The following is a 15,167-nucleotide window of genomic DNA, read 5'->3' on the forward strand; positions in this document are numbered from 1 at the left end:
ATGAATTCTGTCAATCAGAGCAGAAAGTCCCACTTGAAGTTAATGTTCCCTGAATATTTTCCCCATCTATTTTAAACTGTGAAGTCTGGACCACTCCTTGGAGATCTGGGAAACATTCTGCCTACCGAAAACATTATTGGGCACAAGTAATAAAACAGTGGCAATAACAAAATTACATTTTCAGGACCCTGAGATAAACTAACAGCATTCCACAAACCGTTGCCATGTTCTGCTGCTGCATCACTCACATAAACATTTTCATTGTTTAATACCTTGATTTTTAAGGTTTATAATTGTTTACTTTCTTATTGAATAACATGTCTTTGCTTTTTCCTTCTATTCTTGTGACGTGCCATTCTGGTTTTGGCTGCACAGGATTAACTTCAATGCTTATCATCAATTGGTAATCTAAGTTTTATTTTTGCTCTGCACTGCATCTCTAAATAAAAACTGAGTTGCTTTCCATTTGCTCTAGATTTAGTGGGTCCTGCAGTTTTGATAATATAAATTACATCTCAGCCCAGAAGACATTTTGGATTTTGATTTAGCAGGGAAATACAGAGATGCTTGTAAATGCTATCCATCCATGAAGGGAAGGTAGCTTGTGAGAGAGAGTCTACAGTATTTCCAGCATGATCAGAAAGGTTAATGCATGCTTATGGGCAGATTAAAACACACTTCTCTACAGTGTTTCGTGAAACAACCTACATCCATGCTTTTCTGCTTTCTGACAAACCAAACAAGCTTTGGTTCCTCTAAGCCACAATTCTCTTCCTCAGAATTTACTAACACAACTTCTGCTTCAGGAATAGATTCAATGTAATACAAGTCATCACTTCCCTTTTAATATTAATGATTTATGAAGGAGGAGGTCAACTTAGGGGATGGACTGTCTGATTTGTAAGTTTGACCACAAAGAGGGAACTTTAGTAAAAATCAAAGTTTAGAAGGTCTATTTCTTGTCCTAATAAAAATATATACAAATCTGATTTTTTGAATTACAATACCATTTTGAACACCGGCTGAAATCTAGCCCTATATGGTAGGTATACTGCAGGAAGAACCTATCTCTCAAATGGTGCACAAGTTACGGTAGAAAAGACAGAGGGTAAAATGGGCGTGGGGAGAAGGAAAACTGAGGTGCGAAGGGCTGAAATAACTAGTGAAAGGCAAGGACAATAAAACCAAGAGACCACAGGTGTCCTGAGCTCCACCACTATCTACGAGTCATCCTGTTTCACAAATGATTGGGGAAGGTGATGAAATTAATAGACTTTTTAAAAGGCACTGAATTCATTGGTATAATATTCTCCAAACATCACTTAGGAGAAAATATTTTGCCTCAAATTGCTATTTTACGTCTCTTCTGGAATGATTATAGCCTGTTCGCTTTTCCTTTGAAGCAGAGTTACCTCTTCTTGCCCTCTCTATATTCCCTTGCCACATTTTCCCCTCAAGAATACTGGGAGCCCCTAGAATCTTATTTGTTTATTGCTACTTCCCTGTAGTTTCACCTTTCATTGCAACTGTGAAAGAACATTAGTTTTCCTACAAGTCAGCCAGCCTTCTCTGGAAAACACCAAGAGCGGTGTCATCTACTCAGTCAGTAATTCAAACTCTGGCATGCTCAGGAGCCCTAATCTGTTATCTTGTTTTGTGCTTTTGGTCCATGCTTTTGTTTGTGTGTGAGAGGAGCAAAAAAGAAAGAAGCGTTGAAAAAAATTATTCAAATATTAAACTCCATTATTTAAATGGACCTTTTCACCCTAAAGCATCAGATGAAAATAAACTATGACAATGGAGAAAATGAACGTGAAAGGGAGAAACACTGTGTGCAATAAAGCGTCCTTTGCAGAATGTCTTACTGCAGGAACTGAATATTTAATTCTTTCATTTATTCCAGACCCATGAGCCCCAAACTACTGTAGCACTTTTGGTGCTTGTTTATCTACTCTTTGTTGACTTTAATTGAGCTCATCCAGAAGAAAATGCTCTCTTTTATCTTGCACGTGTGTCTGCAAAGTGGTAAGAGCTAACAGAAAACCTCCTCCCTCCACCTCCTGGAACAATCAGGTGGGCCTCGGCAGGGACTGCAGCTTTTGCCCCAGGGTGCATGGCCAGGACACTTCTCATCAGGCTGGCTGGCCAGTGTCTATAAGGAGGCTACAGGGCAAATTACAATTCTTTTCTGAAGGAGCATAAGGAGTATGGCTGGGAGCCCTACCATGAGTGAATTTTGCCTGTGGGACTGCATTGCCTATTACTAGTACAGTCAAGCTTACACAGAGTATAGACTTTCTTAACCTGATAACAGACATTGAGTGGTACTAGGTGCTGGGGGAAGGAGATGAGCAAGCGTTAGTGTAGCAGCACTTTCCAGAAGCACAAACTTAGCAGAATTTACTATGGTGCTTCATGAGAAATGACTGAAAATTCTTACTCAGATATAATAAAATGGGGAAAAAAAACCCCCACCCCTTCTAATTTATGGAATCCCTGTGCCAGACTTTGTCAAGTGCTGAATAACTTCAGCTGGAAAAAACAGGTAAGAGGATTTACAGGCAATCAGCATTGCCAAAAAAACACGGACTACAAGAGCTGAAATACTGTAGCACAAAGTTCAAATTCCAGTGAAATGTTTGCTTCACAAATAACATTACCACTGGTACCTCTAAAGAAACAGAGAGAATATTGTTAAATATGTGCAGAGCTGTATGTGCACTTGTACATTGCACATTTCATTGTACAAAGCAAAAGGAACAGACCCTTTTCTGCTGGGCTTGCATTCAGCACAGCATCTGAATACCTTTGAAGTTACATTTAACTCCACTTCAACATTACAATCCAATGTGGTCCTTGGGCTATAGCAGAACCTGGTACAGAATGTTGGTATAATCAGAAATTAATATACAATGAATATTTTAGCACTAAGCATAGAAGACAGCTTGAGTAACAATTCTGAAGTGATAGCTTCTCACCTCAGTGGGTCTGACAAAATGCACAATCCTGGTCATGCTAAAAGTTATATTTTCACTTCTGCTACGTAACTGGGGAGGCACCTGTCCCCATCTGAAAGTCAGACACACTTCCCAGCAATCAAAGGTTGATACCTGCATACCAAAGTGAGAGATCTGAACCTTGGTGGGAAGGGATTAAGCTTTAAATAAGGAGAGTTTGCAAAGCCATCCTTCTTGTGTTACCATTTTTTCATGCAGAGTGGCAAAGCAGGGTCTGATGTTACAGAAAATACCCTTTAGCACGCTACTGCCTTTTCAGTCCTGACTGCAGCACAACTGTACTGAACCACGCGCTCTCATCCAGGCTTTGATCTAGTAGACATTACATAATCCCAATGCAAAGGAGTAGGTAACACAGCTAACAGAGAGAAAAAGAAGAGATTGGTCTTAGATTCTTATTTTCTGGAGGAGATGGAACTTGTAAGTCATATTTCAATACATATTTCTGATTTTAAGACAGAAAACATCTAAAAATACTATCAATGCAAATGTCCTATAAATATTTCTTTCTATCAGCAGGTACACTTTCTATCAGCAGGTATTTCCTTTTTCTTTTTAGCTACCAAGTACATGAATGCTATCTGTCAGTAATTTGTCCCTCAGCACAAAAAGAAAGCACCACCTACATCCCAAAGAGCTAATAGCACAGACTTACATTTCTGTGGCATAAGGTCACTGTTGTGAGCACACTTTTGGGTTCAGGTGGTTAAACATTTACACATACAGCAAGGAGAAATCAGTGAATTTAAACTGTTGGTACAATGAAGCAGGAGAGGCTCATGATTTCAGTGGGTGACTATCAAGGGCGTCCTCCCCTGCTCAGGAAGGCCACCCTACAATAAATTACATACGGATTAACACGGCACTGTTTCAGAATGAATTTCACCTGTAAAATAACTTTACAGATGCTACCATTGTATTTATACAGACTGAGCATCATAGACACCTTGCGGAATTCCAACAGGTTCTGTATTTTATACATTATTTTTTTATCACTAGGAAAACACCAAAATTTTATCTCTTTCCCCCAAATCCTACTCTGCTTCACCAGTCAGGAGTTTATTGTATTGTTTCCCTGCCTACATTGCACAGACTTTAACACCTGGGTAATGAAATGATTCAAACCATTCTTACATGAGCCAGTGTTTGTTTGGTTCTCATGTTAGTAGTAACACTGGGAGCTCCACGGGAGAAAAGCACTTATGGTTGCCCACATTTGAAGCACCGTGTCATCTACCCTTACTCACAGCAGGCTGAATTGATGCAGTACTGCCAGCACTAACAGCCCCATCTCTGTGAGAGCTCTTATCACTGCTAGTACCACTGGAACTGCCGTGATAACAAGAATGAGAATTTTGAGGGCATACACAGAATTTTACCAGCCCCTGTGTCCCCTCTATGTTGATTTTGAGAGAGAACGTCAACTTCATGTTCAGTGCTGCGCATGAGGATTTGAACCTAAGAACACTCCTGCCTTTGTGCTTGGACTGCTAAGCCATCAGCTTCTACCAAAGCACAAAGAAAATGAATATGATGGAGATACTCAGCAGGTCAGCAATATCTTTGAAGAGAGGGATTTAACTTAGACATTAATCAGTATATAATTGCTTACGTAGCATGCCTTTCTTCACTATTAATGATTTAACATGATGATTTACCAAGGCACTGAGAGAATGCCTGGATGGAGGGAGAAAGTTCAGAAATATAGCCTCTAGTATTCCCTGCCAGAGAATGAATCTACCCTTGCAGGAGTGTCAATTTGATAATGAAAGATAAAACGTACAGTGAGCCCAAGAGGGTACTTTACATATTACTATGAATAATGCTGCTGCTCTCTCTACCCATTAGACTGGATCAGCTCCTTGCAGACCCAGACAAAAAAAAATATGGTGACTCCACTTCATTCACAGAAATTGTTATTAACTCAGGATATAATTTCCAATGAGCAATTTCTTATCTAGACTTGTGCTAGTGAAAAAAAGTGAAATCCAATCAAATGCCAGGTGAAAATAAGACTTCAATATTCCAGGAAGGTTTCCTCTTTTAATATTAACATCACACCCCTATTATTGCCCTTCCTAGCAATTACTCTGTTGCTAGATTGGCTGAAAAATTGAGGTGAGCATAAATTTACCAGATTTGATGAAATAGGTTTCCCTTTTAATCAAGATATTTTTATCTCTAAAGACTATTTTAACCCATAACAGTAGTTTTCAAGTGGTTTATTCTTAGGCATCTGAGGATTATTTGTAAGGGATCCATAAAAGGAAACCAAGAAACTCAAGCCTACTATCAGTAGGTTTAAATTTCCTTACAGGAGTTTGGAACTCCAGACTACACAGTTTTTATAAACCATATCTCAAAAGTGTTTGAAAAAAAAAACACATTGATCTAGGAAAAATACCATGTACAAAATATGCGGTTAAATCTGACAGTTACTTCACAGTGTGATAGAGAGTTTCTTGCCTTCTGGGAAAAAGGCATCTGAGCTATTAATTAGCATCCTGAAATGCTACGGAAAGACTTGAAAATATATCATTTAACAAAAGCCATGAGAAGAAAACCATTTTCAAGGTCTATAATTTGAATCAAGAAAAAATTCTAAATCTGTGAAAATTTGCCCCTTGACATTAGAATCATATTGAAAATAACAATGCTCAATGACAGTTTGAATTTCTCTGTCACAAGCACCAGGATACTCCTTCCTTCCTCTTTCTACAAAGCAGAACAGGAGCAGCAATAACAATGTCAAATAACATTTTTATTGAGTGAAACAGAATTCACTCAATTTTTTATGTGCGTAGAATCAAATGTAATTATACCTGCCACAAACTCTGTGTTCCTACAATCCACATCAAACTTCTATTTAATTTTGGAATTGAACACACAAACCTGGATTACGTTTTTGTGATTCATGTCCTCAAAAAAACCCCAAAGCAACACAAAATAAAAAAACTCTAAACAGCCTCCCAAACCATCCACCATCCAAAACCTTCTTCAAATTTAGGCTCAAGTATAACCATACAGGCATCTATGAGAAAATGTGGTTCTCTTTTTTATAAGATCTTAATCTTTAACATCACACTGAAACAGTGGATTGCAGAAGAGTCACTATCTCCAAGCTCCTTTGTTTGCAAATTGGCTTTCTACACATTTATGGATTAGCAACCACAAAATTCTAAAGTAAATGGGGCAGAATTGTTTGTAATGAACTAAGCTGTTGTAACATCCTCCTGTAGGTAGGCACAAAACACTGCAGGAATTAATGGATCAAAAAATTGTGAGCATGAGGCAGTAGGTGTTTCATACCATCTCAATTATCCATGGTCCAGTTTCTGATCAGTGGAGTGGTACAAATTGTGTGTGGGTTATTTTCTTCAAAGCCAATTAGCTTTTCATTCCTAACAGTAGAATTATTCTAAGTACCCGCTACTGTGTTTATTGAATCCAGTATGAAATCACTAATCAACACCCTCAAGTTGGGACTGGTAGACTTGATGGAGAAGAGCCTATAAAGCTGCGTTATCCTACCAGAATGAGGCTATGCTGTCATGGAGAGAAGGTAGCTAAAGCTCATTTGCAATACCCACAAACGCTGGAGTATCAGAAACATCAGACTAAAAAGTTTAACAGGTACCCAGAAGTGTAACAGCTCAAATCAGGACAGTTAGGACAAAGTTACGTTGAAAAGATCCTTAATGAACCTAGCAAGTAAGGCTCAAAGAAGTCTCTTCCTCTTTAAGCTGTCATCTCAGTAACTTAGTCTTGGTGTAAAGAAGCAGGGCTTTTTTTCTGTGGGTTGAGTTTCTTTCCAGAGAAGTTAATATGAAACAAATGGGGCCTCATCATGGTCTACAGCTTCCTCACATAGGGAGGAGGAGGGGCAGGCACTGATCACTTCTCTCTGGTGACCAATGACAGGACCCGAGGGAAGGGCAGGGAGATGTGCCAGGGGAGGTTTAGGTTGGGTATTAGGGAAAGATTCTTCACCCAGAGGGTGGTGGAGCACTGGAACAGGCTCCCCAGGGAGGCAGTCACAGCACCAAGCCTGCTGATATTCAAGAAGCACTTGGACAAGGCCCTCAGAGACATGGTGTGAATTGTGGGGTTGTCCTGTACAGGGACAGGAGTTGGACTTGATAATCCTTATGGGTCCCTTCCAATGCAGGACATTCTATGATTCTATGATTCCTCTTCTACACACGTATGCAACTGAACACAAAGAACATGCTAAATGCAAGCACCTCATGTGGGACTCCAAAAACTGCCTGAATATTGATGTTACATACCACCTCACGCTCTGCCTGTAGTCAAAGCAAGCTGCATATGATCAGTTCTTCAAACTCTGCACAAATGTGGACACAGCTCCACGGTGTGTGTTTGGATACTGTAACTCTCTCCCAGAGATATAAAGAAACCAATTGCCTAAGGCAACAGAATGCAGGCTCTCCCAACATCTGGTTGATACCGGTTTTGGGTTTCCTTGTTCCCTTAGACTGGGATTTACACTACATGAAAGAAAGTAGAACTATTGTCTGTGCAAAAGTTGGTACTAATCCTTGCTACACTTTCACTGATAAACGTGAAGCCCGGTTCAGCCAAAGTCAATCAAACTGGGCTAATAAATAAGAAGCACACGTGACCTGAGAGGGGTGCTGGGTGTATGGGCTTTTCTGGCAAAAGGGAGTTGGTGAGTTTAGCTTTAGGTAAGAAGTTACTGCACTCAAAGTCACCCCGCACCGCCTGAGAATGCTTGAACTACAAGTGCATTTGGCAGTTAACTATGGAAAAGACATGACATAGTGAATAAAAGCATCTGCCCAAGACATGGCCCCTGGCAGCCTCTTCCTCTGTAAGACTTTCGTCTCAGAGATATGGAGGAAATGGAGAGGGAGAGAAAAATGGATATAAAACTGCTGACACTTCAGAGATGATATTTCTAACTTATGAAATACTAAAGCTCCTTTCTGGTAATACTCTCTTCAGTGGTTAGCATTAGATCCACCTGGGACAAAGGACAAAAAAGAATTAACATAGCTGCTTTTTATTCCATTCACACAATCTGTTTCCATTTTAAAAGCAATTCTGTAAATTTCTCACACTGCTTTTATTTAATCAATTGTGATGTAGAATATTAATTTCTAAATTGCATGAATCTGAAGTATTTGAATACCTCTGTGGTCCTAAACCCTCTACATTAATCCTATGCATTCATCTTTGTTAGCAAGTGACACAGTGTTTAAAAAGTACAGTTAAAGTGTAGAAACACAGCTGCTGTCGTATTAATATTTAGAGAGCAGATTTAATAAATACCATATCTCACTCTATGTTATTATCTGCATTAGTGCTATCAGGTTTTAAGGGAATTCAGGAGATGGTTTCTTATCCATCAGGTTGTCAGAAGCAGACAAGAGGAAAATCAAATGTTCATTTACTCACATCTGGTGTTCCACAGGGATGCGTGTTTAGACCCCTACTGTGTTTATCTGTATAAATAGTTTCTATCTATCATCTAAATCAGAAGAGTTTATGTGCAGAGCAAACAACATCAGGTAAACATCCTGATCTACTAACTCGGTATAAAAGTACAAACCAAATGTACACAGCACATTGTAATTTCTGCTGTTTACTGAGGTTATAAAACTCTCTTCCCTCTTTCTTCCACTTTTATTTTTGCTCGAGGTTCATAACTTGATTTGCAACCAATTATTACTTTCCCCCTTTCCTCATGCCTTTTATTGTTACACTGATACATAGCTTCTGTTTCTCTTGTACCACATCAAGAAGCTGGAAAATCGGTTTTAAAAAGTGTTACAAATAGGTAACGCTGAATATAACATGAAAGAAAAGCAGGCGTACCGCTGAAAATGAAATATTCAAACTAAGAGATATATTGCGTCTTGCTTCAGGGAACCTGCTAGGGAGGACAGAGGTACCGTGGCAGAAGCAGTGGTATTACGCAGAGCTCCTTGCTAATGCTGCCATTATTATTCTCCTCTCTTTATCTGATCTTTTTACAATGGCAGCTTCCTTCCCCAAGGAGGAGTTGGTAGAAATTTTATATGGGAAGAGAGGAGCAGAGAGAGACACCATAAGTGGATAGAACTTTGATATTAACTGCCATTTTGGCTTACAGAGGTTTTTTACATGAGTTAATTTTTTTTTACTTTTATGCAATTCTGAGTAATTAATACGTAAATACTGAGACCATGAACACCTGCAATTTCACTTCCCATTTTAAACAGTTATCTGGTACTGTTGCTACTTTCTCCCTCTCAGGCAGCTATATGAAGTGCATATGAGAGACAGACCTTCCTGTAATGACACCTGTGTGAAGGACATTTAGGTATTGTCCTGTTTCAAAATACCTCCCTATACAGCACGAGTCTTGCCCAACTTTAATGCAAAACCAGCTCCGTTAGGAAAATGACTTCTATTTGTCCCCTGTCCTCCGTAAGTGCTCTTTAAGCACACCAAAAAATATACGTGAAGCAGGAGTACCCTGTTTCTTAAAAAAATAAATTATAACAATAATGAATTACATACACAAACAATATAAAAACCCTCTCACATTGTGTTCTCTGTCTCTGCCCTCTAACTTCTATGCATTAGACTCATTCCATGAGCTGCATTAATACAAGCACCCTGCATTTGGTTTTAACCAGCACAGCAGGCACTAACCAGATCTCTAAATAAGAGTTCCCTGCTGATTGTATCATATCAGTTAAAATAATAAATGCATGATTCATTGTTTTCTGCAATCCTGGCAACACAATCACACATTTGCTTTAACTTTCAATTATTAACAGTAGTACTATGTTGAATGTCTTATCTGCCTTAAACAGAAATTATTTATTAATCTTCTCCAATAAACTATGTATACACTAATAAGCAGTGTGTAACTTTCCTTAAATCTTGTTTTAAGAAGGATGTAGTTTCATATAATTAAAAATCAATGAATTTTAAGGTATCTGTAGACAAGAGCTCCACATCTGCGCATATTTTGCTATGAATAATTCTGTGCAAATCAGAGTAGCTCCTTGAAACACTGGAGTTATTCTTGCTCTTTCCAAAATGATGCACAAAATCATCTGACCATCTATAGGCAGAGACTTTTCAATTCACATGCTGTCACTAACATTTTGCTACAAATACTTTTGATTACTATCCCATTGGAAAGCATCACAAAATGAACAAACAAAACATGGAATACATGTTCATTAACATGCACAGGATGCATAAAGAGAAAATGATGTTAATATGCCTTTCTCCTTGCAGTAAGAAAGAGAAAATGGAGTAGAAAAAGTGTGTATCTTAGCAGGAAGATGGATTAAAAAAAAAAAAGGCACATTTAGACTGGCAGCCACTACCTCTACCAAATTGAAAGGTGAAGACCCCTTGAAGGATGATGCAGGGGAAACACAGCCCCTATCATAAATCTGTGCTAAGGACTTACATACTGCTTTGGAAGAAGATAGAATCTCACCTGCTTGTGCTCCAAGATGGCCTTAAGACATGAAAATGTATTTTACAAACATGCTTTACTTGGTTTCTTGGTCAGGCTATTATGCCAAAGCAGTGATATTTATTGGCATGGGATTGCATTCCCACAATTTTGCATGCACAGCTTAGCAAAATTAATACAGTTATCTCAGGGGAAGGATGTCAATTGTTCAGTAATTATGGTAACCTTGGTTCTATTTTGTCATTGTACCAGCCATACAGTTTGAAATAGAATTTTAAAAATGGAATTTTGGTCTTTATTTACCTTCAAAACTCATATCTGTGAAGTAAAGCAATGCTACAAGCTCCTTTAATGTGGGAGAAACAGGCACAGAGATGTAAATGACTTGACCAACAGTCTTGTGAGAAGATTAAGTGAAGAAACTGGTCTCCAGAACATCAAACTAATAACTGGACTTGACTGTCCTGTTCTACCCTACTTCCTTTTGTTCTCCATGCAAGAAAGCTCCAGTGAGTTTTCCACTGAAGTTGCACACCATGTTACCTATTGTAACTGGACCTGGGGACTGTCAAATAGCGGGAACACTCCGAAAGCATGAAGGTTGATGCAAGTATTTCTACTGTATAAGCACAAATGAACTAGTTCATTCTAAATATGCAGAATGTTCAAAAGCAAAACCATCCCAACAGGTTATTTTATAACCTGAAATTTTGTCTTGTTCAAAGGTATACTACACAATTAACATATTCTTCCTCTCTGATAGAGCTGGATAAACATACATGCTAAAATGTCAGTTCTTGGTTTAACGCAATGCACAGATGGCTGCTTTAACTCTGAAGTCTCAGGAATTACCAAACTCGATAAAAACCCAGTCTTTTTATACTCCACATGAGAACACTAAGCATATAACAAGTATTTTCTATGCACAATAATTTTTTTACTACATATTAAAAAAACCTGATGCCACCACACTATTTTGCTTTTAGCAGGGGGCTATGTGTGTTGCAGTGATGTCCTTTCTCCAGGCACTTCTCGCTCGTACTTAGCTGGCCACACTTTCCACATGTAAGGGACGCTCTCCAAATCTATACCTTCTTTAGGGATTGAACCTAATCTGTCATTAAACTCCAAATCCCCAATTTTGATGCTCAGTATGTGCAGTGAACAGAAGTTCCCTTTTGTTTAGGTGCCCCAAATAACCATCAGGCAAAATCTGGTGCACTAATGCTTTTAAAGTTCATTGAGTTCTGCTGTGTGTTGAGTTGGGTTGCAGAGGTACAAGCAGCCCTCAGAAAGTTAGAAACAGCTTAGGCAGAACCCAGCACCTCATGCTGCCACGCTTACATAACATAGTCCTCCCCTCCTGCCATATATTCTACAGCTGGTCATAACCTACATAATCAGCAGGAAAAGAAAAGAATACAAACCAAGCTCATGAAAAGACAAGAATAGCTGATGAATGGTACAGCCAACTGGTGCAGGTTCACAAAGCTGGGAATCCCACTGCTAAAAGACACAAGAGTTTAAGCAAAAACACTACTGTTCTGTAACACTTACAGAGAAGATTACAACAATGAAAATAGGCCTGAGCTTTCTCCTTTACAACATGCTTTCCCCAAAACTTTCCATGAAATGCTGTGTTTTCCTTTCCAATCAATGTTGTTAACAATTTCAAGGACACTGCAACAACAGTGTAAATTATGCACAAAACATCAAGTAATGGAAAGGATCTGATATTAAAAATTAAGATGAAATTACAGTTAACATTAAATTTAATATGAAACATTGCAATAGTGCTCTAAGAAATTGATAAAGAATATATCACAGTAAAACATATGAATTTAAAATGTTATTTCAAAGCAGAGTGCAGTAATGACTACATTCATAAATGGTTATAAATGGTTAGGTTTTATGCTATACATTTGATTGAGCCAGTGTTTAGTGAGGTGTGGATCATTGCTTTTATGTAAGTGGTAAATTTTACTTTTATTTGGAGTTTGTATCCCATTTTTAGGACTTTGGATGTATTTTACTACTGTTTTTCATGTTATGAAAAACTGCACTAAACTTTATATGTTACAGTTTACACAATAGGTATAGGATGAGTCCCCTATTCAGCTATATCTGGTACAATGTCACAAAAATGTTACACAAAACTTTTCAAGCAAACATATCCAGTGCATATAATTCAAAATTGCATTTTATTTCATAGAATCATAGAATCATTAAGGTTGGAAAAGACCTCTAGGATCATCAAGTCCAACCATCAACCCAACACCACAATGTCTCCTAAACCATGCCCTGAAGTGCCACGTCTACACGTTTTTCTTTAACGCCTCCAGGGATGGTGACTCCACCACTGATCTGGGCAGCCTGTTCCAATGCCTTCACTTCATGCACTTAAACAAGCACACTAAAGTTGGCATATATGCAAAACATATTTTCAAGTCGACAGCAATTTGCAGAAATACAAGACAGCTTCTATTCCCCCTGGCGTTCTTTCTAAGTTAGGTGTTTGGGTCAGGCTGGTCAAGCAATGGCCAGACAGAAGCGAAGCGTGAACAACTTTGCTGAGGGTGCCAACCAATTCCTCTAAGACAGAAGCAGGTTTAGATATTTGCCACTTAATCAAGAGATGGTGCAAAAATTTTCTGCAGTGAGACTCAGGTTACACCAATTTCAAGTGCCTGTGATGCTTTCCCTGCAGTGCCCTGAGCATCTCAGAGCACCAGTGGTGATAGCTCATCTGGAATACTCAGCAACAACATAGCAAAACCCTTTTTCATTTCCTATACCCTGATTCACGTGGGATCTGTTGCTGAAAGCAATTCTGCCAGCACTGGGGAGGAGCTGCAAGAGTCAGAAATGACGACTTTAATACTGCTTCATTACAGGCCCTACTTAAATTCGCACAAGGGGAAACCAATATGAAATGTCAATCCCAAGGAGAAAAGTGCATTCAAGGGATTTTTTCCAGGGATATTTTTTCCACCCCTCTTTGAGAGATTTTAAATAAAATTTTCTTCAGAGGCACATCAGATCATACATCAAGGAGGCAAACTGGCTTTGCAGCCTTGCAGTAATCCAAAGAAAGACTTGATGGTGAGCACCATCTCTCATGCACTGATAAATTGGTTTCTCTCCTTTCATTATGCAGTGCTAGAGTTATGTTCATTGAAGTTAATGGGAGTATTTCCATGGACTTTGGTGTGTAGCGGGTCATATAAAAGTCCCTCCTTATGTTGTAGTCTGAAGACCAGAGCAGCGGTTACTCATTTTAAGCACTATTTTAAGATTTGATGGATGACTTCGCTCTGTTTTCCCAGTTTTCCAACGACCCAAGGTAAAAACAAAGCTAAATACAAAACACTTCACGGCATCCTCTTTTTTTTTTTCCCTTGGTTAGTTGTGTTGTTGTTGGGGGGGAAAAAAATGAGCATTCAGTACAGCCAATAAATCACTTTGTCACCTTAATCTTTTATTGATCTCAATAAAAATTGTATTTTGTTTCTTAGCAAAAATTCACCAAGAAGGACATCACATCCAGGGATGTGTATAATATAGGAAGTGCTCATCATTTAACATTCTTATTTATGGGACAAGATATGATTTTTGTGGAAAAATCTTCAACCTTTTTTGTAGGGTGATGCATCATATTTTTAAAGATGTGCTTGCCTAAAAGGCAGGCTGTTTACCAACTACACTAAGAAGCCATATCTTATAGTGAGGTTTTATACAAAGATATTATAAAAACACTTTTTCTGAAGCAGTAAAGGTAAGGGAGTGCAGTACTTTCTCCCATTAAGTCTGTTCTGTCACTTCAGTTTAGTATATCACGGTCATTTAAATTGTTTCAAAAGAAGTGTTTGCTAAGGAAGCACTACACTTCCCTACAAGGGTCAATTTGAAACCATGTTCCCATGGAATACACAAGAAACATAAAACCTTGACCGTCTCCCATGTTGGCACTTTCTGATCATCTCTGAGAACATAAAGGCCACACTTGAGCAACAATTTGAACTCGTGTCAGAAGCACACTGGTAAAGCAGGGTGTCCTCCCTCTAGCTTAGCAGAGGATGCACTCTGTAAGTGATTGAAAGGGAGATCAGTAACTCTTTTGCACAATTATATGCTAAGTTATTGAATACAGATTTTATGAGCTGCACCAATAAGCATCTGACATTTTCCTACATCTCACACAGATGAATTGCAACCAAGTCCAGCTCTTCTCCACCACAATATTTTGAAGAATCCTCAGGGCCTTCTATTTTCTACATACTCTAGCACAGTCTTTACTGAAGACCTATTAAAGGCTTTAGTCCACTGTAACTGTTTGCAACCTGAGATGTACAAAATTAATATGTGCTTGTAATAATTGCTTAATAAAGGTTTCCCATTTTCATCATACAATAATGTTAGATGAGGGCCAGAATCCTTTCCACTTCATTTTACATAACCTACGGGACTACACCCAAAACTGGCTCCAAGACCTCATTTACATAAGTTTGCTATTTATCCAGGTTACCTTCCTGCCAAGAAAGGTAAAGCACAGAGAAAAAGTCTCTGCAATCCTTCTTTGCAGCAGAATTAAAAAAAGCAGTCTGCAAAGTCACCAGGACTCTTGAGCCTAAATTTCTATCCATCAATTACAAGTCAGTGACTGTACCAAGTGTATTCTTATTCTC

The 15,167-nt window shown here is 38.6% G+C and overlaps 1 long non-coding RNA gene across 1 annotated transcript in view; it reads right to left on the reverse strand.

Annotated features, from left to right (window-relative positions):
* LOC142062655 (uncharacterized) overlaps positions 1-3,710 on the reverse strand; it is a 169,129-nt gene extending 165,419 nt beyond the window's left edge. The window contains exon 1 of the long non-coding RNA XR_012662530.1: positions 3,673-3,710. This is a non-coding gene — a long non-coding RNA (uncharacterized LOC142062655). The remainder of the gene's footprint in view (positions 1-3,672) is intronic.
* Between the last annotated feature and the right edge of the window lie 11,457 nt (positions 3,711-15,167).

The sequence above is a fragment of the Phalacrocorax aristotelis genome, chromosome 10 (assembly GCF_949628215.1).
Source record: "Phalacrocorax aristotelis chromosome 10, bGulAri2.1, whole genome shotgun sequence".
Lineage (NCBI taxonomy): Eukaryota > Metazoa > Chordata > Aves > Suliformes > Phalacrocoracidae > Phalacrocorax > Phalacrocorax aristotelis.